This window comes from Rhinopithecus bieti, unplaced genomic scaffold (genome assembly GCF_001698545.2).
Source record: "Rhinopithecus bieti isolate Rb0 unplaced genomic scaffold, ASM169854v2 scaffold_14936, whole genome shotgun sequence".
Classification (NCBI taxonomy): Eukaryota; Metazoa; Chordata; class Mammalia; order Primates; family Cercopithecidae; genus Rhinopithecus; species Rhinopithecus bieti.
The window spans coordinates 2,085,658-2,112,865 of record NW_016808811.1 but is presented as its reverse complement, the minus strand read 5'-3'; the positions used below and the strand labels follow the sequence as shown (position 1 = coordinate 2,112,865).

The window sequence follows — 27,208 nt, the reverse complement described above, 5'->3', positions numbered from 1 at the left end:
GGAATCAGATTATATTTCTAGTCTTTTTTTGCATCAATTGTCATGCCTATATTTAATATTCAGAAGCATATGCTTGGTCAGCAGCATTCTGAACTAAAGCTTTGAATAATCCTCTGACTAGTTATTTTCCAGATTTCCAGGAGCTGTAAGATGGATTTAAGTAAAATGTTGATTGGTTAGTAAACTATTTGTTTTATAAATCAGCAGTGGATTCCTGTTGTAATGTATTCACCATGTTTATTTATTTCTTACTTGCAGAACCCACAAATAAAGCACATATGTTAAAGGAAACAGAGTAGACATATAGTAAATCAGTAAAATAAAAAAATCTAAAATAAATATATTTAGTTTTAATAAATGTAGACATCATCTTGCTATGTTGCCCAGGCTGGTCTTGAACTCTTAGCCTTAAGTGATCTTCCCATCTTGGTCTCCCAAAGTGCTGGGATTACAGGTTTGAAGCCATCATGCCCAGCTAAGAAATTTATTTAAAAGATAAACAAAAAAACACACTTCAGGGAGTACTTCACGTCAGATAAAGAATACAAAGTTATTTTGAACATGAATTATTTACAAAGTCTTTTAACAGGTGAGGTTGGGATAAGTTGGTGTAATCCTACTTTCAAGGAGTTTAATGCTAAGTAAGGAGTCAATCATGTAAACTACTCTACGACAGGTAGAAAGATGTAATTTTTTTGTTTTCCTACAGTACTTTTTAACTTTATTATTTTATTTTATTATTATTTTGTTTCCAACTTTTATTTAAGTCCAGAGGTATATTTCCAGGATGTGCAGTTTTGTTACATACCTAAACACGTGTCATAGTGCTGCACAATCATTCCATCACCAAGGTATTAATCCCAGCATTCACCAGCTATTCTTCTTGATGCTCTCCCTTCTCCCCACCACCCTCTGACAGGCCCCAGTATGTGTTTCCCCCTCTACATGTTCATGTATTCTCATAATTTAGCATCCACTTATAGGTGAGAACATGCAGTATTAGGCTTATTGTTCCTGGGTTAGTTTGCTAAGGATAATTGCCTCCATTTCAATCCATGTCCCTGCAAACAACATGATCTCATTCCTTTTTATGGCTGTAGAGTATTCCATGGTATATATGTACCACATTTTATTTATCCAGTCTATCATTGATGGGCATTTAGGTTATTTCATGTCTTTTCTATTGTGAATAGTGCTGTAATGAAGATACACATGCTTGTGTCTTTAGAACTATTTGTATTCCTTTGGGAATATACCTAGTAATGGGATTGCTGAATCAAATGGTATTTCTGCTTCTAGGTTTTTGAGAAATCACCACACTGTCTTCCACAATGGTTGAACTAATTTCCACTCCCACCAACAATGTGAAAGCATTCCTTTCTCTCCACAACCTCATCAGCATCTGTTATTTTTTTTGACATTTTAATAATCACCATTCTGACTGGTGTGAGATGGTATCTCATTGTGGTTTTGATTTGCATTTCTGTAATTATCAGTGTTGTTGAGCTTTTTTTCATATATTTCTTGGCCACATGTATGTGTTGTTTTAAGAGGTGTCTGTTCTTGTCCTTTGGCCACTTCTGAATGGGTTTGCTTTTCCTTGTAGATTTGTTTAAGTTCCTTGTAAAGTCTGGGTATTACTCCTTTGCCAGATGAATAGACTGCAAAAATTTTCCCCCATTCTGTAGGTTGTTTGATCGCTATGTCGATGGTTTCTTTTGCTACCCAGAAGATCTTTAAGTAGATCCTATTTGTCAATTTTTGCTTTTGCTGAGATTGCTTTCAGCATCTTTGTCATGAAATCTTTGCCCATGCCTATGTCCTGAATGATACTGCCTAGTTTTATCTAGGGTTTTTATATTTTGGGGTTTTACATCTAAGTCTTTAATTCATCTTGAGTTAATTTTTGTATATGGTGTAAGGAAGGGGTCCCATTTCAATTTTCTGCATATGGCTAGTCAGTTCTCCCAGCACTACTTATTAAGTAGGGAATCCTTTCCCCATTGCTTGTTTTTGCTTTCTTCATCAAAGATCAGATGGTTATTGGTTTGTGGCTTTATTTTTGGGTTCTGTATTCTATTCCGCTGGTCTATGTGCCTGTTCTTTCACCAGTACCATGCTGTTTTGGTTACTGTAGTCCTATAGTATAGTTTGAAGTTAGATAACATGATACCTCCAGCTTTGTTTTGTTGTTGTTGTTTTGTTGGTTTGTTTTTCTGTTTGCTTAGGATTGCCATGGCTATGTGGCTATTCAGTCTCTTTTTTGGTTCCACACAATTTTAAGATAGTTTTCTTTCATTCTAGTTCTGTGAAGGATGTCCATGGCAGTTTAATGAGAATAGCATTTAATCTCTAAATTGCTTTAGATAATATGGCCATTTGAAAAATACAGATTCTTCCTATCCATGAGCATGGAATGTTTTTCTACTTGTTTGTGTCATCTCTGATTTCTCTGAGCAAGAATTCATTTGTAGTTCTCCTTGAAGAGGTCCTTCACATCCCTTGTTAGCTCTATTCATAGGTATTTTATTCTTTCATGTCTCTGCCAGGTTTGGATATTAGGGTGATGATGGCCTCATAGTATGAGTTAGGGAGGATTCCTTCCTTTTCAAATTTTTTGGAATAGTTTCAGTAGAACTGATACCTGCTCTTCTTTGTATATCTGATACAATTCAGCTGTCAGCCTGTCTGGACTTGGGATTTTTGGTTGGTAGGCAATTTATTCCCTTAATTTCAGAGCTCATTATTGGTCTATTTAGGGATATAGTTTCTTTCCCAATCTTGGGAGGGTGTATGAGTCTAGTAATTTATTCTTTTCTTCTAGATTTTCTTGTTATTTGCATAGAAGTGTTTACAATAGTCTCTGATGGCTTTTGGTATTTCTGTGAGATCACTAGTGATATAGCCATTATTGTTTCTGATTGTGTTTATATGAATCTTCTCTTCTTTCTTTTTTATTAGTCTAGCTTGCAGTCTATCTTACTTTTTCAAGAAAAAAAAAAATGGTTCCTGAATTTGTTGGGTTTTTTGAAGAGCTTGTATGTCTCTATCTTCTTTAATTCAGCTCTGATCATTATTTCTTGTCTTCTGCTACCTTTAGGGATTTTTTGCTCTTGGTTCTCTAGTTTTTTTAGTTGTGATGTTAGGTTGTTAACTTGAGGTCTTTCTAGCTTTTTAATGTGGGCTTTTAATGCAATAAATTTCTCTCTTAACACTGTGTTAGCTGTGTCCCAGACTTTCTGATGCATTGTATCTTTGCTTTTTGCCATTTTCAAATAACTTCCTGATTTGTGTCTTAATATCCTTATTTACCCAAAAGTCATTCAGGAGCAAGTTGTTTGATTTTCATGTAGTTGTATAGTTTTGAGTGAATTCCTTAATCTTGAGTTCTAATTTGATTGAACTGTGGTCCAAGCAACTGTTTGATTTAATTTCTTTTGTGTTTGCTGAGCAGTCTTTTACCTCTGAGTATGTGATCAAATTTTTTAGTAAGTGCCATGTGGTGATGACAAGAATGTATATTCTGTTCTTGGGTGGAGAGTTGGTAGATATCTGTCAGATCCACTTGATACAGAGCTGAGTTCAGGTCCTGAATAGTTTTGTAAATTTTCTGTCTTGATGATCTGTCTGATATTGTCAGTGGGGTGTTAAAGTCTCCCATTATGATTGTGTGGGAGTCTAAGTTTCTTAGAAGGTCTCTAATAACTTGCTTTATGAATCTGGGTGTTTCTGTATTGGGTGCATATATATTTAGGATAGTTAGTTCTTCTTGAATTGAACCCTTTATCATTTTTAATGCCCTTGTTTGTCTTTTTTGATCTTTCTTACTTTAGTGTCTGTATTGTCAGAAACTAGAATTGCAGTCCTTGCTTTTTTAGGTTTTCCATTTGCTTGGTAAATTTTCCTCCATCTCTTTATTTTCAGCCTATGTGTGTCTTTGCATGTGAGATAGGTCTCTTGAAGACAGCATATGAATGGGTCATGGTTCTTTATCTAACGTGCTGTTCTGTGTCTTTTAATTGGGGCATTTAGCCCATTTACATTTAAGGTTATTGTTATGTATGGATTTGATTCTGTCATCGTGATGCTAGCTGGTTATTTTACAGACTTGTTTATGTAGTTACTTCATAGTGTCACTGGTCTATGTATTTCAGTGTGTTTTTGTAGTGGCTGGTAATGGTTTTTCCTTTCTGTATTTAGTGCTTACTTAGGAGCACTTGTAACGCAGGTCTGGTGATGACAGCTTCCCTCAGCATTTGCAAAAAACGACTTTATTTCTCCTTCACTTACAAAGTTTGGTTTCACAAGTTACAATATTCTGGGTTGAAATATCTTTCCTTTAATAATACTGAATATTTGCCCCCAATCTCTTCTGGTTTGTAAGGTTTCCACTGAGAGGTCCACTGTTAGTCTTTTGGGTTTCCCTTTTTTCATGACTTGACCTCTCATTCTCTCTGGCTTCCCTCAACATTTTTTTCTTTTATTTCATCAGTGAAATGTTTTTATAGTCAAATAATTTTGCAAAGCATGATTTTTTTATAATTCACAAAACAAATTCATATTTTAAATGTTCCTTTAGTAAAGGAGAATCCTTTAATCTCATATGACACCAATTTTGGTTGACTATAATATACCCTAAACTCATTTTTATTCCAAAAATTGTATTGATATCATTAGAATAGTACACATTTGTGGGACACTTACTTTTGTAAATCTAATAGCTAGGAGAAACAGTTACAGCCAATAAATCCTGATGTGGAATCAAGACAGTATCACAGAGTTGGTGATCAGGCATGAAAGAATGAAAACAGTATTTCAATAGGTTAATCTAAAACAGGAACTGCATATAAAATTTGAAGAAAACATTTTCAAGCTGTAAAAATCACATAAGCAGTTGAAGAAATATTTCTGAAATAAGACATAAATATGTACTTCTAGCTATTTATTAAAGTAATGTCTTCAAACAAAAACATTGAGAACTGAGTACATGTATGTTTTCAGTACCTGTGTGCACAGCACTGAAAACACAAATATATTTCAGACTCGTTTTGGCATCAAAGAGGAAATAATAGTCTTTAAATAATATTACTACAATAGAATATAGCTAAATTATTCCAATTAAAAAACTCCTTTCTGTATGGAGCTTAGAATTTAGTTTCTTTTTTAATCAGTTATAGAAATTATGATACATGGTACAAAAAAAGTTGCAACCTATGATGATTGCAAGGGTTTAAAAGGAGGAGGTGTTGAAGGGGTTGAAGGATGAGAAGGAGGAGGTGTTGAAGGATTGAAGGATGAGAAGCTGATGAGGTAAAGATTATGAAATGAGGCATGATAAGCAGAGGGCACACAGGCCCAGTGGACTGCGAAACATTGTGCCTTCTAAGGTGGATAGAGTTATTGATAGTAGAGCTGGGACAATAGAGGATAGTGAGAGACACGGAGTCTCTGCAAATATAACCAAACTGAGTAGTTGAGAAGAAAAACAAATTTTATTTCTGAAATAGAAATACCAATATGTCAGTGAGATTTTGACAGACTGGGTTGTTGCTTTGATTTCCAATAATGTGACATGTATGGTTTTTAGAATCGATAATTGACAACATGAAAGTTCAGCTTGGCTCAAGAAATATTTATTGAATCAGATTCCAAAGTTAGGTAAATGAATATGATACATTCCCTATTGATGAAGTAGATAGAAACATAAATATTTGCATGTATCTAAGATGCCTAAAAAGGCCTTTTGAGTGAGAGGAAGTCTGAGCTGATACATAATGTATAAACATTCAGATCTTGAATCTGAGATCAGAAGGGTGATCCAGATACAAGGAATTGCATAAACAGACACATGAGGCATAAGCAAATAGTGTTGCTGAGAACCATAAATACTTGAGTGTTGCTGGAATGTAAAATATGAGAAAGGAAGAAAAAGGCAGAGAAAGCTAGAAAAAGAGGAAAAACACATGCAGTATATCACAATATGGCTCTGAAGCCATTCTAAAAGACTTGTGTCTAAAATGTGTATCTACAGTTTCTGTATGTGTATCTACAGTTTCTGTATCTAAAAGTTTATGCTATACTTCAGGGCTGTGCAAACTTTAGACAGCAAGCCAAATCTGGCCTATTGCCATTATTTGGTGAGTAGTCATTGGAACAGAGCCAAAATTATTTATTTAATGTTGTCTATGACTGTTTCCACATTTCATTGTCAGAGTTGAGTAGCTGCAACAGACTGTGTGTAGTACACAAAAGGCAAAAATAAGTATTATGTAGCCTTTACAGAAAAAAATTGCTGACCCTGCTATACATAATATGCCAAACACAATCTTCAAGCAAAGGAGTGACAGTTTTAGACTTTTTCAAACTAAAATGTATAGTCACCACTTTATTATTATTATTATTTCACTTTAAGTTCTGGGAAACATGTGCAGAATGTGCAGGATTGTTACATAGGTATACATATTCCATGGTGGTTTGCTGCACCCATCAACCTGTCATCTACATTAGGTATTTCTCCTAATGCTATCCCTCCCCGAGCCGCCCACACCTGGCAATCCCCGATGTGTGATGTTCCCCTCCCTGTGCCGATATGTTCTCATTGTTCAACTTCCACTTACGTAAGAGTGAGAACATGTGGTGTTTGGTTTTCTGTTCCTGAGGCACCACTTTGTAAGTATCTAATATATGTTAAACACGAGACTAGATGATTTACTTACATGAACAGAATGTCAAAACCATTCTTCCCAGTAGGTATCAAAATTCCCCATTTTACCAATAAGTAAAGATATTAAGGAAGGTTATGTGCCTTGCCAAGGCCCCATAATTTTGACATTTTTGAATCAAGTTTAAACTCAGTTCTGTCAAACACAAAAGACATTACTTTTTTACAGTCTGGTAGCATATTAAAAAAATGAACACTGGAATCAAATGAAGTCTAATTGTGAAGAATTTTTGCAGAAATCCCACCAATCCATGATCTGTGTCTAAATTAGATAGAATGATGATAGAGATAAAGAGTTTAGTATGGAATATAAGTAGATCATCTAGACTGATTTATTCTTGACAGATTCGGTGACTAAGTCAGGGAAGCAACTTCCCACTTTCTGGTTTGGGTGGTTAGAAGAAAGATATATTCATTTCTACATACAGGGAATCTAGGACAGCAAGCAGGCCCACAAGCAGGGTAGGATTGATGAGTGATGTTTTGTACAGTGTGTATACTTTCAGATGTCTGAATTAGATCCATGTGAAGATGGACAAAAGATTGTTGCCTACAAAAGGCTAAAACTCAGAGAGATATGGGGCACATGTTGGAGATTACTCAGCTTTAGCATAAACTGAAGTAGCAGAAGCTGAGTTTTACACAATTTTAGGAATGAGTATAAAGTATTTTATATATTTTATAGAAATCCATTAGATTTAGAAAGAGGCAGTGGATTGTGGTGCTTAAGAACACTAAGGGCCAGGCACAGTGGCTGACAACTGTAACCCCAGCACTTTGGGAGGCCTAGGTGAGAGGAAGTTCGAGACTACCCTGGGCAACGTAGCAACATAGTGAGACTCCATCTCTACAAAAAAAAAAAAAAAAATTAATAGAGAAAAAAATAAAACTCTGTAAAAGCTGACCACCTGAGTTCAAATCTTCTACTCATTTTCTATATCCTTATACAAGTTACTAGATTTACTTGTGCTTTGGAAACCTGTTCTATAAAATGACTGTTACTAATAATAAAAGGACTTATCTTCTAGGGCTGTTATGAGGATTAAATGAGTTAATATATATAAAAGTTTTAAAATAATACTTGTATATTGTAAGCACTATACAGATATTTACCTGTATTTATTTAAAATATTTTAACATTTAATATATTCAGTTAGGATTTTTCTGCATAATTTTCTCACTACCTCATATACCGATGTTTATTCTAAACTGGAAAGGGATGTATAAGGGGCTATAAAAGAGGGCTCACCTGAATCCAATGTTTTCTGTATGCCTGTATATCAGCCATAAGCCTGGAGCATTGTGTGAGGTTAAAATGAATGAATAAAGTGCTTTAAAGACATACGTGCCACAATAGAGCTTCCTTACATATCTATGAGGAATATTATAACCAAGCATACTCTCACAGGCTCTAAACTCAAATGATGAACATTTAAATTAAGTGCTTGCTTATTCTGCCTATACCCATTTTTATCTTTCAGTGTCATTTTTGCTTGACAGAGTATGATGAGATAGAGTATTTTTATTTGGAAAGTCCTCAGCAAGATGAATTAGCCAAAAGCAATAATGGTTCAGATTAACCATAGTGGAACTGATCCAATCCCCAGGCTCAACTAAGGAACAGTCACTCTCTGGATGTTTGATTTTAGACTATAAATAAGTTGAGATGTTGTAATATTTGTGGAGGAATTGCCTATCTCAGTTATGGGATGAAGACTGGTTGTACAACTACCATCAGTAGTCATTCTTTCTTTTAAACTTTACTAAACTAATACAGTCAGATATTTCCACTGTATCATTATTACATTTTTTATAACAGAAGAAAAACAGTTCCATGTTTTTATAAATAGTCTCTGCAGAGATTTCAGATGATACTATTGGTATCTTGGTTTGGCAGTATCTGAAAAATTGAGATTGCCTTTAAAGTGTTCGTGCTACTTTTAGTTAAATAAATCCCCAATGTATAAGACCCAGGCCAATTCCAACTAATACCAAGGTTTCTGTGCACATAATAGTTTACAAAGAACTTAAGAGTAAAGACTATGGGTTAAAAACAAACAACAACAACAACAAACGTCTTTTAAAGAACCAAACAAATCCTCTCGACTGGAATGTCAAAAAGGACACATGAGCCAACTGAAAACTCTTTAAGACCAGAGCTGGGACAATTTGAGCAATACAATAAAGTAGTATTGAATTAATATCCAAAGTATAAAATAAATGTCTTTGAGTACCTCCTGATACAAATAAACAATTGAATAAGTAAATGAGGGAGAAGGGAAAATCTCCTATGCAAAATTTCAAATAAAGTATGTAGCTGTTCAATGCTTAAAGAAATACAACATAACTCTTCTGTGTGCTGTATATAGTGACTTTCTTTCCAAGAATAGAGTATGGAAAAGGATGGAGTGGGAGAGAGAGAGAGAGGGAAACCTCACAGCCTGGGTTCAGTGATCAAGGTCATCATCAATAGTGAGAAATCATGTTGATACTGTGTACGCCGGATATGATGCTTTGAGAATGGCACCTTAACTCCCCAAAACCCAAAATTCATAAAATTAATCATTAAAAAAATCAGACAATTTCAAGGTATTCTACAGAAAAGGTGATTAGTGCTCCGAGAAACTTTCAAAATCATCAAAAACAATGAGTGGCTAAGAAACTCACAGACAAGAAGAGCCTAAGGAGATGTGATGAATAATGTAAAATGGGATCTTGAAAAAAAAGTAACATTAGAGAAAACTAGGGAAATCTGAATAAAATATGAATCTTAATAAATATTAATCTATCAATATAAGTTCATTAACTTTTACAAATGTACCTTAATATAAAGTATCAAAAATACTAGAAACTGAGTGTGGGGTGGATGGGAATTGTATATAGTATCTTTTAAATTTTCTGAAATCTGAACCTATTCTTAAAAGCTTATAAAACAAATTAACAAACAGCTAGTCGTATGATTTAAAAGCAATCATGGGGACGCTGATTACAGTTCTACATTCTCCTTCTTTACTAGCTTAATATTCATATTAATCTCTACAGTTATGCAACTAATTTGTTTTTCCTAAATAACAAAAAGGAAAATTCAACATTAACGTTTCAGCTATTTTACTGAACGTTTTTCATTATTTGCACAGTTTAGTTTATATGTTAGTATTTTTTTTAACTTGTGAAATAAATTATTTCTACTACATATTTCCTATGCCCTTAATTCATTGTTGCAGTAAGCCACTAAAATCTTGGAGTTTTCCAAAGTATTTTACATTATTCAGCAATTTAAACAGAAAAGTAAAGATAACTTAAGAGTATTACTTGTAATTTGATTATTTAAAATGTCTAGACAAGAAGAAAACTATAAAGGGGAAGTACTCACTAAAACCGTATTCTAAAATATTCCCAGAGATTTAAAACCCTGGAATCACTTTGTAATAAATTATATTTATTTTGAGTGCCTGTGTTTTCATGAATAATCACAATGTTATTAGCGTATTTATCTCCTTTTAGGGTCAAATGCATTTACTGACTGTAGTTGCATGCTTATGGTGACAGAGGCAATTCTTTAACACTACCTGCACAGTCACACATTATATGTTAACGGCTCTAAAATACATTTCCTATACCAACTCTTCCAACTTTTGGACACATTGTTTCAGTAATTGTATGGTAGTATTGCCTGACAAACCAATACTCCCATTTTGTTTTAATTTATACAGAATTGTCTTTCTTTACAATTAACTACATACTTTAATAAATTTTCCCACATCATAAAATTAGGGGAAAACAGAAAATGAAATTACTGATTCTTGTAATACTATAATCACAATGATGGAACTATTCCATAGAGCAAAGCTGTGAATCTTGATTTCTATTAGGTCCTGATTAAATTTAAGTAGTATAGACAGTGCGGGAAGCATAAAAACATAAAAAATATAAAAAATACTTGGAATGATTCTGAAGAGAGTTTCCAAAGGGGGAACTACTCTTGTGAGTATAAAAATTAAATTAAAACCTTTTTACGTAATGAAATGCAGAGACAAGTTCATAGGGGGCATAACATGGTTAATAAAGGTAGATCACAGTATATCTTGCATGAAGAAAGCATTCAATTTTCTCCTCACCAAGATTTGAAAATAAGTAGTAAAGCCATTCCTTGTTTATGTCATGATGATTTGCCTGGACCATTTCTTACAAAAGCAAATTCCTTTTAGTATTTCCTAGCAAATGAACTTCAAAATTATGAGAATTAAAATTGAGGTAAATTCACTATATAATACTTATTTTAATATTTAATTTGTATTTCTAATGTTTTAAAAATTAACATATAAAAACTTTTTAAAAATCTAAAAGTATGTGTCCTAATTTGAGTTTTTATCACTCTTTAATATCTACAGAAAAATAACTTTCTTTATAACACACGTCTCAAATTTCTCCTCAAATACTATACATTGAGCTATCATGTAAGACTTCCAGATTTTATTGTGGATGAAAATGGGATCTACTTGTGCTTGAAAAAGTAATGAATAAACAATATTCTTATTTTTTATCTATAAAATGGAATCATTATAAAGGCCAGAGATAAGCCAGTGATGTGCCTAGCAAAATATTAAATGTATATAAATCATCTGTTGTTAAAATTACTCACTTAAAAGTGTTTCCACTTTAACTTCAAGTAAACTAACCATGGTTAGATCATGGGATGCATTTGAAGAGTTTTGAACACCTCACTACCACCTTTAGTGTACACTCTAACCCCATAAAGAGCCCATTACTGGTTTCCTTTTCTCTTATTCCTGTGGCTTTTATTTCTAAATCCAGCTACTTTATATCTGATAACTTTACATAATAGATCCCTGTTGCTAAGACCTCACAATATTTCACAAGTACTTTATTACACTTAAAAGTTGTGCTTCATTCCACTGAGAACACATTCCAAACACTAACATAGTGTCCTGGCACATATTGGGTACATGAATGAATACATGAATATACAAATACACGAATACATGATTATTCCATTTACTACCAGTTTGATATTGGCCTCCATGGTTCCACAGGTATAGTCATGAAAATATATAGCACCACTATATCTTGCCAAAATGAATGAAGTTAATCCAAAAGAGTTGCCGAATGTACTCAGAGAAAAACACTTTTTAATTTCTTCTCTTTAAAAGATTGTAAAGTCATAATGCTCTAATAGAGCAAGTTTTCCTTGGGACTGAATGTTAAATATTATGTTTGGGGAAGCAAAATGAATGATCTCTTAGAATACCCGGTCGTTTCCATCCAGGATTCTATGATCACACAACTTGATAGTGAAAATAATATTGCCAATCCTGAGTATGAAATGCTACATTTATGAAATATAAAACACATTTAGGGCAGTTAGATATATCAGTATTTTATTTACTGAAAGCTAATCAATGCAGAATATTTAGGAAATTACATTTAGGCAATGCAAGTTTATGCAGTCATACATTACATGATTTTGTTCAATGTCTCAATTTTTATCTCACTTAGCTCTAAAAGGTAGATAAGAAGATATTAGTAGCTGGACTGAAAATCAAATACTTAATGACCTTGTTTAATTTTATTTCAAGCATAAATTTATATTTATGCTTCACATTTCTAAAATAATAAAATTCTCAATTTTGGCATGAAATGCAACAGTGGTGGCCAAGTAACAGTAAAAGAAATACAATGAGATAGAAAAAATGAGCAGGTGAGTTTTATTCTGTATTAAATGTCTACTGTCCTGGTCCTATCTACACAAGGAATAGCAATTTCATGCTGTTGTTCATACAATGCATGGAAGCCAGCTTTGTCAAAAGGTAGAGAGTGGGGGTGCATGGAGGATAAGACTTCAACAAGATTTACTGTAATTCTCCCCTTTAATTACCTTCTCCAAAATGAGTATCAAAATGTTTTACCTTCCATCATGGCAGAAAGGGAAGAAGATATAGGGCAGGTGGTTTTTGTAACTAGTAACAATTATGATGACAGGAAAATAAAAATTTTCTTTACTGAGAATGAAGTGAAATACCTATTTAAGGATCATCTTATTTTCTTAAAATATGTGCGTTAATTTATACATTCATTTATTGTGCAAGCATTTTTAAACACAATGCCTGTGTGCTGATTCACTGAAGGGCATGTGGAAATCTAAAGGAAAGTTTTGTTCTTCTTCTGCGGTAGATAAATGAAACACACAAATAGAAATCAGCCGAACAACAGATAAAGAATTCAAATGAGCTTCGTAAGGAAATAGGGACTAGAACAAAGTGTAAAGTGGAAGAGATGGAACCTGAGAAATCATCTCAGAAAGCTGAGTTTGGAGAAAAGTCCTAAGAAAAAAAGTTATTTTTGAATACTATGACTTAGAGATTATTGATATAACCATCTATTTTTTAAATTGGTAATAGAATATAAGCTGGTCTTGTAGAATATGAAGAGAAGAGTTCATGAGTTTTGGGATTCTGACTTATTCCCAAATATCCAGATGTTTTCAAAGTGATACAAATATTAGATATATTTGATGAAACAAAATAAAAATTTTATGTATGAAAATGAAGCGTTCTAAATTTGAATTCAGATTGTCAAATTGTATATGTTATCCTATTCTGCTTAAAAACTGGATTTATAGTTGCTATATATTTTTACAATTTAATATGATTATATTCTAAATAAATAGAAAATATTTAATTTTCATTTTTATTTTGATCTTTCCTATAATAAACATGTACAGCTTTGAACTAAGAAAATAATTTTTTAAAACTCTACATTTAGAGTTCTCTGAATATCACAAAGTCTGTTAAACAGAGTAACTGTGAAGATGATTCATAGATTCTTGTTGCCTTTGGCTCTTGTTTCTCTTTGACTTGGCCTTTAATATTGCCTTATTCATATCAAGCTTTTTTACTCCTAATTTCTTTATACTGTTATGTCTGATTGTACTGTTAAAAAGCATTCCAAATTTGCTTAGTACCAATTAATTTGTGACATTAACAAGAGGCCAAGGAGCCCGGTCACTGTCCTCATTTATTTACTGCATTTTGTGAGTTTTATTAATCAATGAGTATTTTAAGGTATATAGTTTTATTATTAACAGAGATAATAACTCTCCTTGTTACATAAAAGTTCACAAAAATTATCTTTTCAAGAAGAAGGTATTATGCAAATGGAGGTAGAATAAATCTAATTTTCAGTATTTATCATGCACAAATTATTTGTAGCCCCAGTTTATTGTAAATGTTGCAACACCTACCTAACCATATTTTTAAGGTACATATTTCATATGGGTAGCAAGGGGCTAATGATAATGAAAAATTGGGAAAAGCAACAAAACACATAGCCTTGTTTGTACCTCACTTTCCCATTTTAAACCTATATGCAATAAAATATCAGGTGTTAAAAAATGAATCAAATGTTGTAAATTATTTCAGTGGAAAATGTTTCATATACTTAATAATGGCAGGCTTATTAGTATCACTAGACATAGAATTAAAATGTAATTATCAAAATCAGTTTTGTTATATTTAGATTCTTTTTCTAATTGAAAACTAGATGCATACTCATTCTGCTGGCATTTGCTATCTTCAACAATAAATATTTCAAAATTGGATCATATTCAATCCAGCTGCATTTAAACACTACTTATCAATATTTTTCAGGATACTTACATATTTGAAATCCCATTCTCATGTCTTTACATCCAAGCTGTTTGATGTTAGCATTTGAGTTAATTCATGAATCCTCCAGAAGATCCAGCTGTTTCCTGTTCAATGTTGAAATATTGGTTTGAAAAGCTGTTTGCTAAGGATAAAAGGTAGGAATCATATCTCTAGGAAAGAAGAAATACTCTTACTTATTTTTGTTTGTGAGATAACCTCTGGATAGGAGATCTAATTAACGAAGTATATAAGGATGAAGTGTGTTGAAACTTTCTTTCCCTTTTAAAATAAAGATACTTCAATACACTGAAACAATATAAATCCTTTAAAATCTTAATGATTGTATATTTATAATCTTTGTTTGAGTTTTGATTTTTAAATTTTAATTTCCTGAATGTTTCTTAAAAAACCAAATACATATCAAAGGTTTTTTTGTTTTTATTTTTAGCTTGTGTTTTCTGACAGTGTGCTTGGGTTTCTAATCAAGGTTAAAGCAAACCATACTGGTGCAGATTAAATTATCTAGAGGTTGAATTTTGTTAAGTTTCTTTCACTTTTTACATGTACTGAAGTGATACATATCATCCTGTCAAATGATCTTTATATCTCGATAATGTTTTCATTGCATAAGTGTTTCTATGAATAGTAATAATACATAATAAAAATACTTGTCATTTCTTACGTGCTTAATATCTCGTAAGCACTGAGCAAAATCATTTATATGTAATCTTCACAGTAATCTTATGAGGTAAGTGTTACTGTTTCTGTTTCAAAGATGAGGAAATTTGAAAATCTGAAAGTTTAAGAAATGCACCTAGATTTACACTGCTACCAAGAGATCAAATCACAATTAAAATTCAGTTGTATTTGATTCTAAAAGCCATAGACATATCTAATGATGCGTGATGCCTATATTGATAGGATTTCAACATATGAAGTTATTGGCCATTGGTTATCATTTAGCACGGATATCTAGAATTTGAGTAACTCCACTGGATCTCGGTCAAATATCATTATATCCAAGCAACTTGGAAATTTCATTGCTAGAAATTATGGTGCATAACTATATAAAATGTATGACATATAAGAAATGATTAATGCATAGGAAAGTAAGTAGAGTAAGAATGAGAATAAATCCTAAACAAGTTGCGATTGATTTATAGGATATTGTAGCTAACTGCTTAGGCTCCATAATAAATGAAGGCAATAAACAATTATGTGTGTGTGTGTGTATATGTATATGCGTATGTATAGATAGGTATATATGTATATGTGTGTGTGTATTTGTATGTGTATACACACACATATATGCATATATATTAGTAAACTCATATGCTTTTCTGGCCCCCAGTGACTAATCTCACTCATAACTCTGAGTTCTATACTGTTTTGTGCAACATTTCCAGAAGAGTCAATATTCAATCCCAGACTGAGAATCTACTAGATATTCACATAGAAACTTACTAAGTGCCATGTTAAATCACATAGAAACTTATTAAATGCCACATGAAATGATTACAAAATTGATATGAATTGGAGGTAAAAATTAAAAGCCATGTTGACTTTTAATTTTTTTCTTTGCAATTTAAAAAGTGAGTTTTATGAATAGACTTAAGTTATGCACTCTGCGACTCATTACTGTGGTTTCTAGATGAAGGTTACAAAATCAAACTTGAGGTATATTTTGTTCTGTCAAAATAAAAATATATGTGAAATACTAGAAATGTTTTGTCCTCTTTTACTATCAAATGTTAATAAAGATTCTAAATGTAGTAAGTTTATTATAATACAGAGAATCCAATTTTATCTCAAATACCTATTAATCATGAAATGTTTACCACATACCTAATACATTTAAAATATCACATACTATCACTATATTTTATCTATATATGCATTCTATATATCCCTGTAGGGATACGCTACTCTGTGGAATTTATTCTACTTTTGAAGATGAAATACATCTATTTTCAAAGAGGAAAAAGGAGAAGTAAAAAAAAAAATGTGGAAGTTACCCCCGAATGAAGAATTTCCTCTTTGTCATCAGTGACTTAATCTTTCCCAAAAGATAGCGTATTTATTTTATTGAAAAATGTTTTTATGTTGCCCAGAAATTCTTCGTTAGAGAGCTTGTGGCATTCCAATAATTATTTCTAAATAACACATTGATTTGGACTCCGTTAGATTTAGCCTGTGAATCTGCTTTTGGCATTACCTGTGGTTTATTTTGAAAAAGCTAATGAGTCAACTATAAAAAGTTAGCTGTATCTTCCAGCATCTTCAGGCTTCATTAACTGCCCACTTTACAGCTGTCATCCAGAAGTGTATACGAATCTCTTTTGAACACATACATATTCTTATTCTGTTCTCCTTTCTAGAAGATTGTGCTTTATTATTGTATTATTTATATAAAACAGTACTCCCTTTGTAAGTCCTTCTGATTTACAGAGATTTCTTCAAGGCCTAGTGTTCCTAGAATGTGGTCACTGAATCCAGATATGCTCTAAGAAGAGTTATTGAAATTTCTTGAATTTTACTGTTAGTCACTGTTACCTTTCTCCAACTGAAGACTCCTGAATTTTTCATTCCTTCTTCCTGCAGAAAAGACTCCATGCCTACATGACCCTGATAAATTCAGTGATACAACTACAGAGGTGATTGTGTGTATACTCAAATTCTTACAGTATTGAATATATTTATTCTGTACCTGGTTGGTTATTAGAATCCTAATTCACTTAAGCAAGTATTAGGCCTAATTTTTGGACTTTTGTCAAGTTTGCTTGTTCTAGAGCAACTCGTTTTCTTGATAAATGACAACTTAGCAAAAGAAATGCAATTGTTTATAAAGCCGTGAGACATCATATTTAGAGGTTAGAAAGGGGAAGGACTCTTTAGGACCTAGGAAGGAAGTGTACTTTAGCTGGAAAACAGAATGCAGAAAGAGGAGCAGGGGCGATGGGTTTGAAAAACAGATTTTAATTAATTATTTTTTGAACAGAGACTGCGGGGCTGGTACTATGCTAGATGATGAAATTACATAATCCTGATCCTCAAGCATCAGGATCCTCACAATCTAATAAGGAATACAGACCAATGTTATACACTAGAATAACAGAAAACTACCCAACTAGAGCAAAGTGTTTTGATAGCTCAGACGAGTTCCACCATCACGAGGTTGGAGAGAGATGGCATCAAAGCTTTTCCAAAGATAACACTCTTAAAAATACATATTAATCATTTGCTAAGTATTTAATAACTGAGCTCAGTTGGCTATAGGAATTAACATAAAGACTAATGATAATAGCAAAATTTATTTTATTACTGTGGGGGTAGTGCTGCTATCAATAAAAGAGGGACTAGTGACAGAAGGGGAAACAAATCTGATGAGAGCAATTGGTTGAGTTTTACAAGTGGGCATAGGTGGAAATCCATCCTACGTATTGGGAGATGTTGATAATGAGGCTGCGTATATTTTGTAGAACTTTATAAAAGGCACACTGTTAGAACTTAATCTCATATGTAAGCAATTAATTTTATTAAAATATGTTCCTTACCCCATTACCTGTGTAACAGTCTTCATAGCTGGGTTTATTTTAAGTCATTTAAAATAAATATTTAATTATTTAATAAGAATTAAAAACTCCTAGCCGGTAGCTGAATAGCTTTCTCATTGTTTTACTTGGCAGATATATCAGCATTTAGAAATACCATAGGAAACTGCCCATTTAAGAAACTAACTAAATCACTCTCCCTATTCCTTTTACAAAGTAAGACTAATTCCCTCTCATTAATTAAATCTCTTGATTTAAAATTCCCATTTTCTAAATTTGTATGTGGTGTTATCAGAAACTATTTTTCTCTCTTGGGTAAAAGTCAATTTTAAACAATATACCTAATCATGATGTATCAACAAATTCTCTTTTATTTTGTTTTCCTGCCTGTGGAAGACTTTTACATTCTACTTAACTGACCTTTTTAATGACGAAAAGACAGAGGTGTTCTCCTTCTTATCATAATCAAATACTGATTTATTTGTGTGTGGTCATTTTTTTTTTTTTTTTTTTTTTTTTTTTTTTTTTTTTTAGCTATAAGGATACAGCATGAAGTATGCAGACTTTAAAGTATGAATCAGAGTAGTTTGAAGTTCACTAAATGTAATCATGTGTCTTATATTCTCAATGTAATCTAGCAGACTATGGCTAATCACATTTCCCAGCAGGCATGATCCACAACTCACAGAGCCAGGATTAATTAAAATCCATATTTCACGTTCAACAGCCTGTGGCTGAGATTAGTTTCTTAAGTAGTAATGCACCTGCCATAAATTCCCTCTCGGTTATCTTCCTGAAATACTGCCTCTGTCAGAAAATGAAAAAGTACATGACGTGCATTCAGAATCAGGTTTACGCCTTTTTTATCTATTGGTCAAGTAAAAATATATCTTCATCCCTCACTGATTTAAATCGCGCTGAAGAAGATACAACACATTTAAGATTCCTCTGTGAAATGTCCATAAAAGGTCCAAAAGTGAGTCCAAGTTTCCCTTAACAAATCATAATAATCTTTCATTTAACTTAATGTCCTAAACCTAAACAAAAAATAATAATAAACAAATACAGCTTCAAAAAAGTATTCCCCCATTTGATTATCTAAATTAATTTTCTTTTCCAACCATTATTGCAAATTAAAAGCTCCCTGAATGCCTACCATGTTTATGTGTGTGCACGAATTCTTTAACAAAAGATGAATTACACCTGAGTAATAGATAATAATGAACTGAAAAATCAAATATCATAGGTCTTAGCAAAGCTTCTGTTGTTAATTGAATAATTTAGAGATAGGCCCACATCATTTCAATTGTTTTTTCACAGGACTTGAGTCATATGTACATTTGCTTTGTTGTCTTCCAATTTAAAGCTAATGCTCTAGAAGAAAAATATAAGAATCAAACTCAATCTTTATTAAACCTGAGTATGAAATATGCTTTATGAGAAGATGGGCCAGAAACATTCCTCCTTGTTAAAGTGTTTTAGCATTTCCCTCCTAAATCTCTCAGTAAATTGTATGCTGAATATGCTCTATTATAATGATTTATTTAAATAAAATCAACATTTTAAATGTCCCCCTTTTTGCCCAAAATGGGAAACCTAATTTTATCATTATTAATAGAATAATAACACACACAAATACTTAAAAAAGTATAAAGCACTATGATGAGTGCTTTTAAGAGAATTCTTGAAATGTGTCCTGGATAGGTCTGCAGATATTATTAATATACTTAATCACTAAATCGCTCTGTATCTTTGTTTTAAAAAGAACTTGAAATATGGACGTGAGCAACTTTCAGAGGTCAAACTTGAAAAGTCAGAGAACAAGTTGTAACATAGACCACTGTTCTTGATGTTGATCTTCCTCTGACTTGGTGTAAAATTGACATTTTTCCTACTATGGGAAATACAGGGAAAATATTACAGCTATGAAAAATGAATCCTGCAGAATTTAAATTTTCAGACCTTTTAAGAAAATAGATGTTAATGCTTTCTGTTGAGTTGCTGTACTTTCATATTCATATATTGGAGATGACTTAAATAAGTTTCCCTGTTTAATAATTTAAATGCTTTAAATATATACATTTGACATTTACATGACAAAGACAAATACATTCATACCACTTTATAATGTCACAATCAGTCAACATTAAACTGGAAGATTCAAAGACCGAAGTAAATAAAAATATAAAAGTTGACAGATGCATTAACTTTCCCTTCTGTACATATTGTTTATAATAAGATACTTCCAAAACTCAGATATATGAAAAAAGCACCATTTTAATCCACTAGTGCCTAAGCATTGCCAAGTAGTCAAATCTATCTAAACGTCCTATCCTCCTCCATTTTTGTTCGATGCCTACTGATGCCTACTTTCTTTTCTCACTGTTGGGTGAATGCATCTACTACTTACAACTAAAGGACGAAGAGTCCCAGCTTCCCTTCTGCCAGAGTCACCGTCATTCTCACAATCAGTGGGGCTGAAAATCCTCGAGTCATTTTTGATCATCCTTCTCATTTTCTTTATTCAGAGTTACAAATCCTGTCCAACTTAGATTATATCCTAAGTTTGTCCATCCTCTCTTTCACTTATACTAGTCCTGACCCCTCTACACAGTTTAGAATTTACTCTCAGATTTGGTAAGAATCTCCTCACTAGTACCTATGTATCCATTCACATTCATCTTCTTTGCTACTCCATTGGTTTTGTTTTCCAAACGCAAAGCTGTTTTTGCCATCTCTTCCTCTTCACATTTTTACCGTTGTCTAAAATTTTCTAAATGACATGCAGATTTCTTATGTAGCTAATCTCCCACATCATCTTTCTAGCACAAGATTACTACAGCATTCTGAGCTACTTTATTTATTTAAAATGTTCCCTTTAATTCCTTTCACGCAACCATGATGACAACTTTGTTCTTAATAAAATGTCTTTAAGTGAGCTTAAGATCCAGATCACACACATTTTTTTTTCTGAAATATCACTCAACATCTACTGTATGATTGCCACTAAATTAAAAGAATTGAACAATATTACTAAAATTAGGTTAAATAACGTCAAGATTTTGCACTGAATTGTTCAGTGGAACTTTACGTTGAAAGTTTCAGTCTGTTTAAGTCATGTGTATGAACTCTAGATAGTGAAATTATTTAAGAATTATGTGAACACCCCATGTGTGCACATGCATTAAATTACATTTATAAATATAAAGACACATATGCATACATACATATGTGCTATAATTGTATATATAAATCTCACCAGAACAATAGATATATTTCTGGAAAATAGTTTGTAAATGCACATTTCTAAGTTGGGTAATATTCCAATCAAACTAGACCAACTGCAAATTAACAGTTTTTTAATAAGCAAATAATGCCATCTAGTTTATGTTTTGGGTAAATCTTAATAGAGGTTTGAAAAATATTAAGGTATATTACAATATTTGAGTTTGCATTCATTGGTGTTTTATTAAGGCAAAGGTATTGAGGTAATTCAAGCCATTCAGGGTTTTCCAAGGAAAGGAATTAGAGGAGAGCCCTTAGGTTTAAAGTTTTGTATTAAAAAAAGATCTAATGAAAGTTCATCGCTGCAAAGTTGATTTTTTTTTTTTTTTTTTTTTTGGGTTTGAGTTTACATCAGTGATTAAAGCACATTTGTGATTTCCACATAAGCTTTGTCTTTACAAAATTCATTCTGCCTTCCTCTTCCAGAAATGTTTCCAGCCATATTCTACTTTTATTTTGCTTTTAGTATTTTTTTGTTGTTGTTGTTCTAAAAGCAAAGAGCGCACCTGCTAGGCAGAGTTGTTAATTTTATCCCTGAACTCACTCGTAGATGCCACAAGCGCTCCCCAGTCGATATGCTTCCATATATCAGGCACCTTCTATAGTCCCATTCTAGGGTCACCGCTGTTGCTGTTTTTATCATCACTGCCCAGCATCTTTACCCTGCATCAAGAATCCTATGCACATTCCTCCATAGAACCTTGCCCCATTCATTCATCTTGTCATAACACTCCAGGATAAAAGTGAACTCAGACTTTCTACAAACCCTTTTGTTCTAGATAATCTCATAAAAATACTACAGCCATACTCTTGTAGCATTAAGTGAGTTAAGGGTATGTGCCTGTTGTTCCGATTCCTGTTGTTGCATCTGAATCTGTTGGAAACAAAGGGAGGATGGTAAGACTAAATAGTTCATGGAAGGGGCATGGCCCCTACTGCAGAGTTCCTTTGCTCACTCACACAAACACATGTGTATGTTTGAGTAATGAATGTCTACATCCCAAACCTGACCTACTACACAGTTCACTGTTAAAGGACTATTAATGCCTCCAAATTGATGAAACATTATGCACATTTAAAGGGGAATAGGGATATTCATCAAAGGACAAGAGAGAAAAGGCAGAGATTAATAATTTTGAATAATTATAAAATCGTTTAGAAGTAAATGTTACACATCAACTTAAACATTTAGAACGTAACTAAAAGATAAGCAGGAATTTTGAGTTGGTAGGCAAAATGCAGAATGCCCAATTAAATTTGATTTTCAAATATGCAAAGGAAAATGCTTTCTGCATATGGCTAGCTGGTTTTCCCAACACCATTTATTAAATAGGGAATCCTTTCCCCATTGCTTGTTTTTGTCAGGTTTGTTAAAGATCAGATGGTTCTTGATGTGTGGCATTAATTCTGAGGCCTCTGTTCTGTTCTGTTGGTCTATATACCTGTTTTGGTACCAGTACCATGCTGTTTTGGTTACTGTAGCCTTGTAGTATAGTTTGAAGTCAGGTAGTGTGATGTCTCCAGCTTTGTTCTTTTTGCTTAGGATTGTCTTGGCTGTGTGGGCTCTTTTTTGTTTGCAAACGAAATTAAAGTAGTTTTTTTTTTTTTCAATTCTGTGAAGAAAGTCAGCAGTAGTTTGATGGGGATAGCATTGAATCTATAAATCACTTTGGGCAGTGTTGCCATTTTCATGATACTATTTTTTTTCCTATCCATGAGCATGAAATATCTTTCCATTTGTTTGTGTCCTCTCTTATTTCCTTGAGCAGTGGTTTGTAGTTCTCCTTGAAGAGGTCCTTCACATCCCTTGTAAGTTGTATTCCTAGGCATTTTATTATCTTTGTAGCAATTGTGAATGGGAGTTCACTCATGATTTGGCTCTCTTTTTTGTTATTGGTGTATAGGAAGGCTTGTGATTTTTGCACATTGACTCTGTATCCTGAGACTTTGCTGAAGTTGCTTATCAGCTTAAGGAGATGTTGGGTTAAGACGATGGAGTTTTCTGAATACACGATCATGTCCTCTGCAAACAGAGACAATTTGACTACCTCTCCTCCTAATTGAATACCCTTTATTTCTTTGTCTTGTCTGGCCAGAATTTCCTTAAACCTAACCTCTATGCACGATGCTGGGGTAAATTGTAGAAAAAAAATTGTTGGAGTGGAAATTGCTTTCAGTTTCATAAATGTGTATGTATGTTTACAAATAGAAATATGGAGCTCAATGTACTGTTAAGACTTCATCTCTTTTTTTTACAAGGCATTTATGTTTTCAGAATTAGGAAGACAATAGAAATACTTGCACTTTAAGTTTGAATGTGGTCAAACCTGGGACATTTTTATTGTAGAAAGTATTGATTCTTTTCCCTTCATTTAAAGAATGCATTAATGAAGAAAGAATCCTTGCTGTCTGTATATTGTAAAGGAACAAAAGCTGGAGAATTAAATTATCTGCATAGCTGAACAAAAAATAGTTTTTCTGTGTTTGATAAGTCAGATATTAATAGAATTCTTACATTCCGTGAGCAGAATGGGGACTGTGCATGGCATTGAAATTTTCCCCAGACACAAAATAACTTGTATTACAGCTGACCCATAGCTTTTTGGGGACATGTTTCTTTTTATTCTTAGTGTTAAGAATGGTGCATTATATTATCCATTTAAAGATGCTACTTGCATTTCTGAACTTCAAATACAATCATGATTTTAATATTAGGTAAATAAAATATATTTTAATATGGCTACACAAAAATGATTTCATTAACATTTATAGAACCCTTGGCTTCAGTAGCTCTGTAGTATTTTACCAAATGGAAGCATTTTATTTCATTGCATATTTTTTGTGTTCTTCTACAAATCACCTATGCAAATACATCCCAGAAAAAAAAAGAGTATAGCAAGCTACATCACATTGAATTAAGTTTTAATTTTCACTGGCTGCTTACAGAAGAAAATAACTTGTAGAGCATTTAGAATTTTGAGTAGTACAATCCCCATCATCTTATGCTGTATATTACAAAAGCAATCTACCTAATGAAACATAGGGTGTGGATGGTTTAACTTATTTTTTGGATAAGAGAAGAAAGAAAATACTTAGTTGCTGCCTTCCAGGTATTCTGTGCACATGCTGGTTGTTTAGCATGCATTTTCTTAAACAAGAATATTTCTCATTTAAATATAGATTTATTATACCTTTTAAAGACAAAGAAATGGAGTCTCAGAGTTACAGCAAATAGCCTAAGGTCACACCAAGGAAAAATGAGGTTGAAGCCAAAAGCCAAGTACCTTTTAATGTACAAATCCCATGTTATATTCACCATATTCTGCCTAATTGAAAAGGGATTATCATTTGTTTGATGGAAATACAATTATACATACTATTAATATATCAAACCACTTAGCCTGTTTGAACTTCAGTTCGTGTGGGAGGGGGAAAAAAAAAAAAAAAAAAAAAAACTTCAAGCCATCTAACTTCTAGAGACTATTTTTGGTAATGTATAGCACTATTTAGAGTGCTTATGCCGAAGGGTTGTGGTGTTGGAAAGCTTGCATCTGAATATGCACTATACTATTAATTACTCTTTTTACGCTTCAGTTTTCTCATTGGTAAACTAGAGCTAATAATAGTACCTAACTTAGGAGTGTGTTAGAAATGAACTTGATGATGTAAAACACTTTTTGTGACATATAACAAATGTTCAATAAATATTTGCTAGCTGATTTGTATAGGAAATTTTATTTGTAATAGCAGAGGAAAGGAAAGAGCGTTCGAGAAGAAGCTAAATAAAATAGAGTGAAATAGAATAACCCTTTGAGTTTAGCAATTACATAGTGAAAGTCTGTAGTGGGAGAACTTATTTTTGTAAGACATTTTACATAAAATCTGAGTAACAGCAGCAGAACTCCTCTAAATCGAACTCACAGGCAATGGTGAGGCTATCCTTCCCACCTCTACGTGGGATCCAGAGTCTCCCAGTACTCTGAAGATCGGCAACTTGAGACCACCAAGAGAGCAGAATAGTTGGCATCTTTCTTCAGTGGTGGCAATGGTGAGGCTCCTTCAACATTTGAGCAGGCCAGGAATGTTTCCCAGGGGAGTGAGAGGAAGAACAGGGAACAGAGTGAACCCCAAAGTCTCTTTTATACCTGTGTAGTTTCAACAGCCTCACATACTCCCCAAAATCTTTAGGATGATGTTGCAAGGAGTCATAAACAAAAAGAAAGATCAGGAATTTTTGATTATCAGTTATAACATGGTATAATAGCTCTTTATCTTGGGAAGATCTGAAAGCATTTGATATATTTTAATATTTATATTATGTTTATACATAAATTTACATAAATGGATATACTTGACTTATGAGCTCTTTATTCTTCATATTCATGAATTATTCCTTTCCCCACAAAAAACTGTCTAATATGGTCGGAAAGGAAATTGTATTAAGCAAAGGTTTATCTAAATGACAGAACCATTGATTTCCATATATTATTTTTTTGTTGTTAGAAATAAAGAGGAAAGTACATCCTTAGAACAAGAATAGAAATGTATTTCCCAAAATAATCATAACATTATTAATTTTCAGCTTTTGACTTTAGTCTTGTAATTAAAAAAGTGTTTGGAAGATTTTCTTAGAGAAATGTTTCTGAGAAGATGTGCTTGCTTTCATACTTGGTATCTTATAATTTGATAGTCTGTTGTAATCACTAATATGTCTCATTTTTTCTGTTACTTCTTTAGTTGTGAACTCTTAGGTTAGCAATAATATTGTGTATCCCTTTGAATCCTTTAACAATTCCTCTTGAAGTAATGTACCCAACGAAACCTATTTCAATATTAAAACTTGATAGAGGTACTTTCTAATTTTCTTTACTCTTCTTGCTAGATTTTACTTTGCCATTTTAAATTGATGACTACTTCTAAAAACTCTTTCCTTCTTTATTGAAGCAACCTCTCCATGGCTTCCATAATATTCTGGCTTCTTGTCTCCTACTCCTCTGCCACTCCTCAGTATCCAGAATGAGCTCATCTTCATTTGTCCACCTCTAGTCAGACCTTTGTCCGGATGTTGACATTAATCACCTTCTTTTCATGTTGCTCCCATGCAGTCCCATAAGACAACTAACCTTAACACATCCTGCCTACTCTGATCAGCTTCAAACTCTGCCCCATTCTTCATCAGTGTATTTTCTATCTCAAACTACATGCAGCTGTTAGAAATTGTAATAAACCTTTTACCCTTAGCATCCACAGAATTAATATTGCAACCAACTTTTGTAAGGTTGCTCTTTTGTAAGGATAGAGCTCTCAATATTTTTAAGTAATTTGTTTTAAATAATTTAAGTTTTCTAACTCTAAAGACATAATATATTCCAAGAATATGTTAGTAGAATGCCTAAAATTGTGTTTTGGATAGTCATTCATTCAAGAGTGTTTTAAAATGAAAATATTTTGTGTTCAAGCATTATGCTAAGTACAGTGTGTGCTGGAGAAAATAGAAAATGTTTAAGATATAGTTTCATACTCAAGGAGTATACCAGGGGAGCAACTAAGTGAATCAACTATGGTTTCATTTTATTTCTTTTTTATTTAGTAGCATTGGTGAAATTATAATTGGGCATTCAGTCTTCCAATTGTTTTTCCTTTTGCTTATTACTCTATAGAATTGGAACCTACAAATTGTATATTGCATATACAGTATATTTTATTTGCTATTTTCAGATGGTTTGCCAATTATTTTTCTGTTCTTTGGTAATAATGTTTGCAAACCTGTAGTATTTGTAGTTTTATTTTTCAACCTTGCTATATCTGTTGATTTGAACTTTCAGGAGAAATTGTTAATCTAAGATTGTTACTATTCTTTTAAACAAATAAAATTAAGGAAAGTCTTGCATACAGTATAGATTAATAATAATCGCAGACACATTGTTTCTATTTAAAATGTCATAATAAATTTGCAAAAGAGTTGTACCTGCTTATAGAAAGAG

At 32.7% G+C, this 27,208-nt stretch overlaps 1 protein-coding gene and 1 long non-coding RNA gene across 2 annotated transcripts in view; both read left to right on the top strand.

Moving 5' to 3' along the window:
* Window positions 1-27,208, top strand: part of CNTN5 (contactin 5) — a 1,382,289-nt gene that overhangs the window by 717,047 nt on the left and 638,034 nt on the right. The gene's annotated exons all lie outside the window — the stretch shown is intronic.
* LOC108538902 (uncharacterized) overlaps window positions 1-27,208 on the top strand; it is a 69,283-nt gene that overhangs the window by 32,099 nt on the left and 9,976 nt on the right. The window contains exon 2 of the long non-coding RNA XR_001888223.1: window positions 14,389-14,543. This is a non-coding gene — a long non-coding RNA (uncharacterized LOC108538902). The remainder of the gene's footprint in view (window positions 1-14,388; window positions 14,544-27,208) is intronic.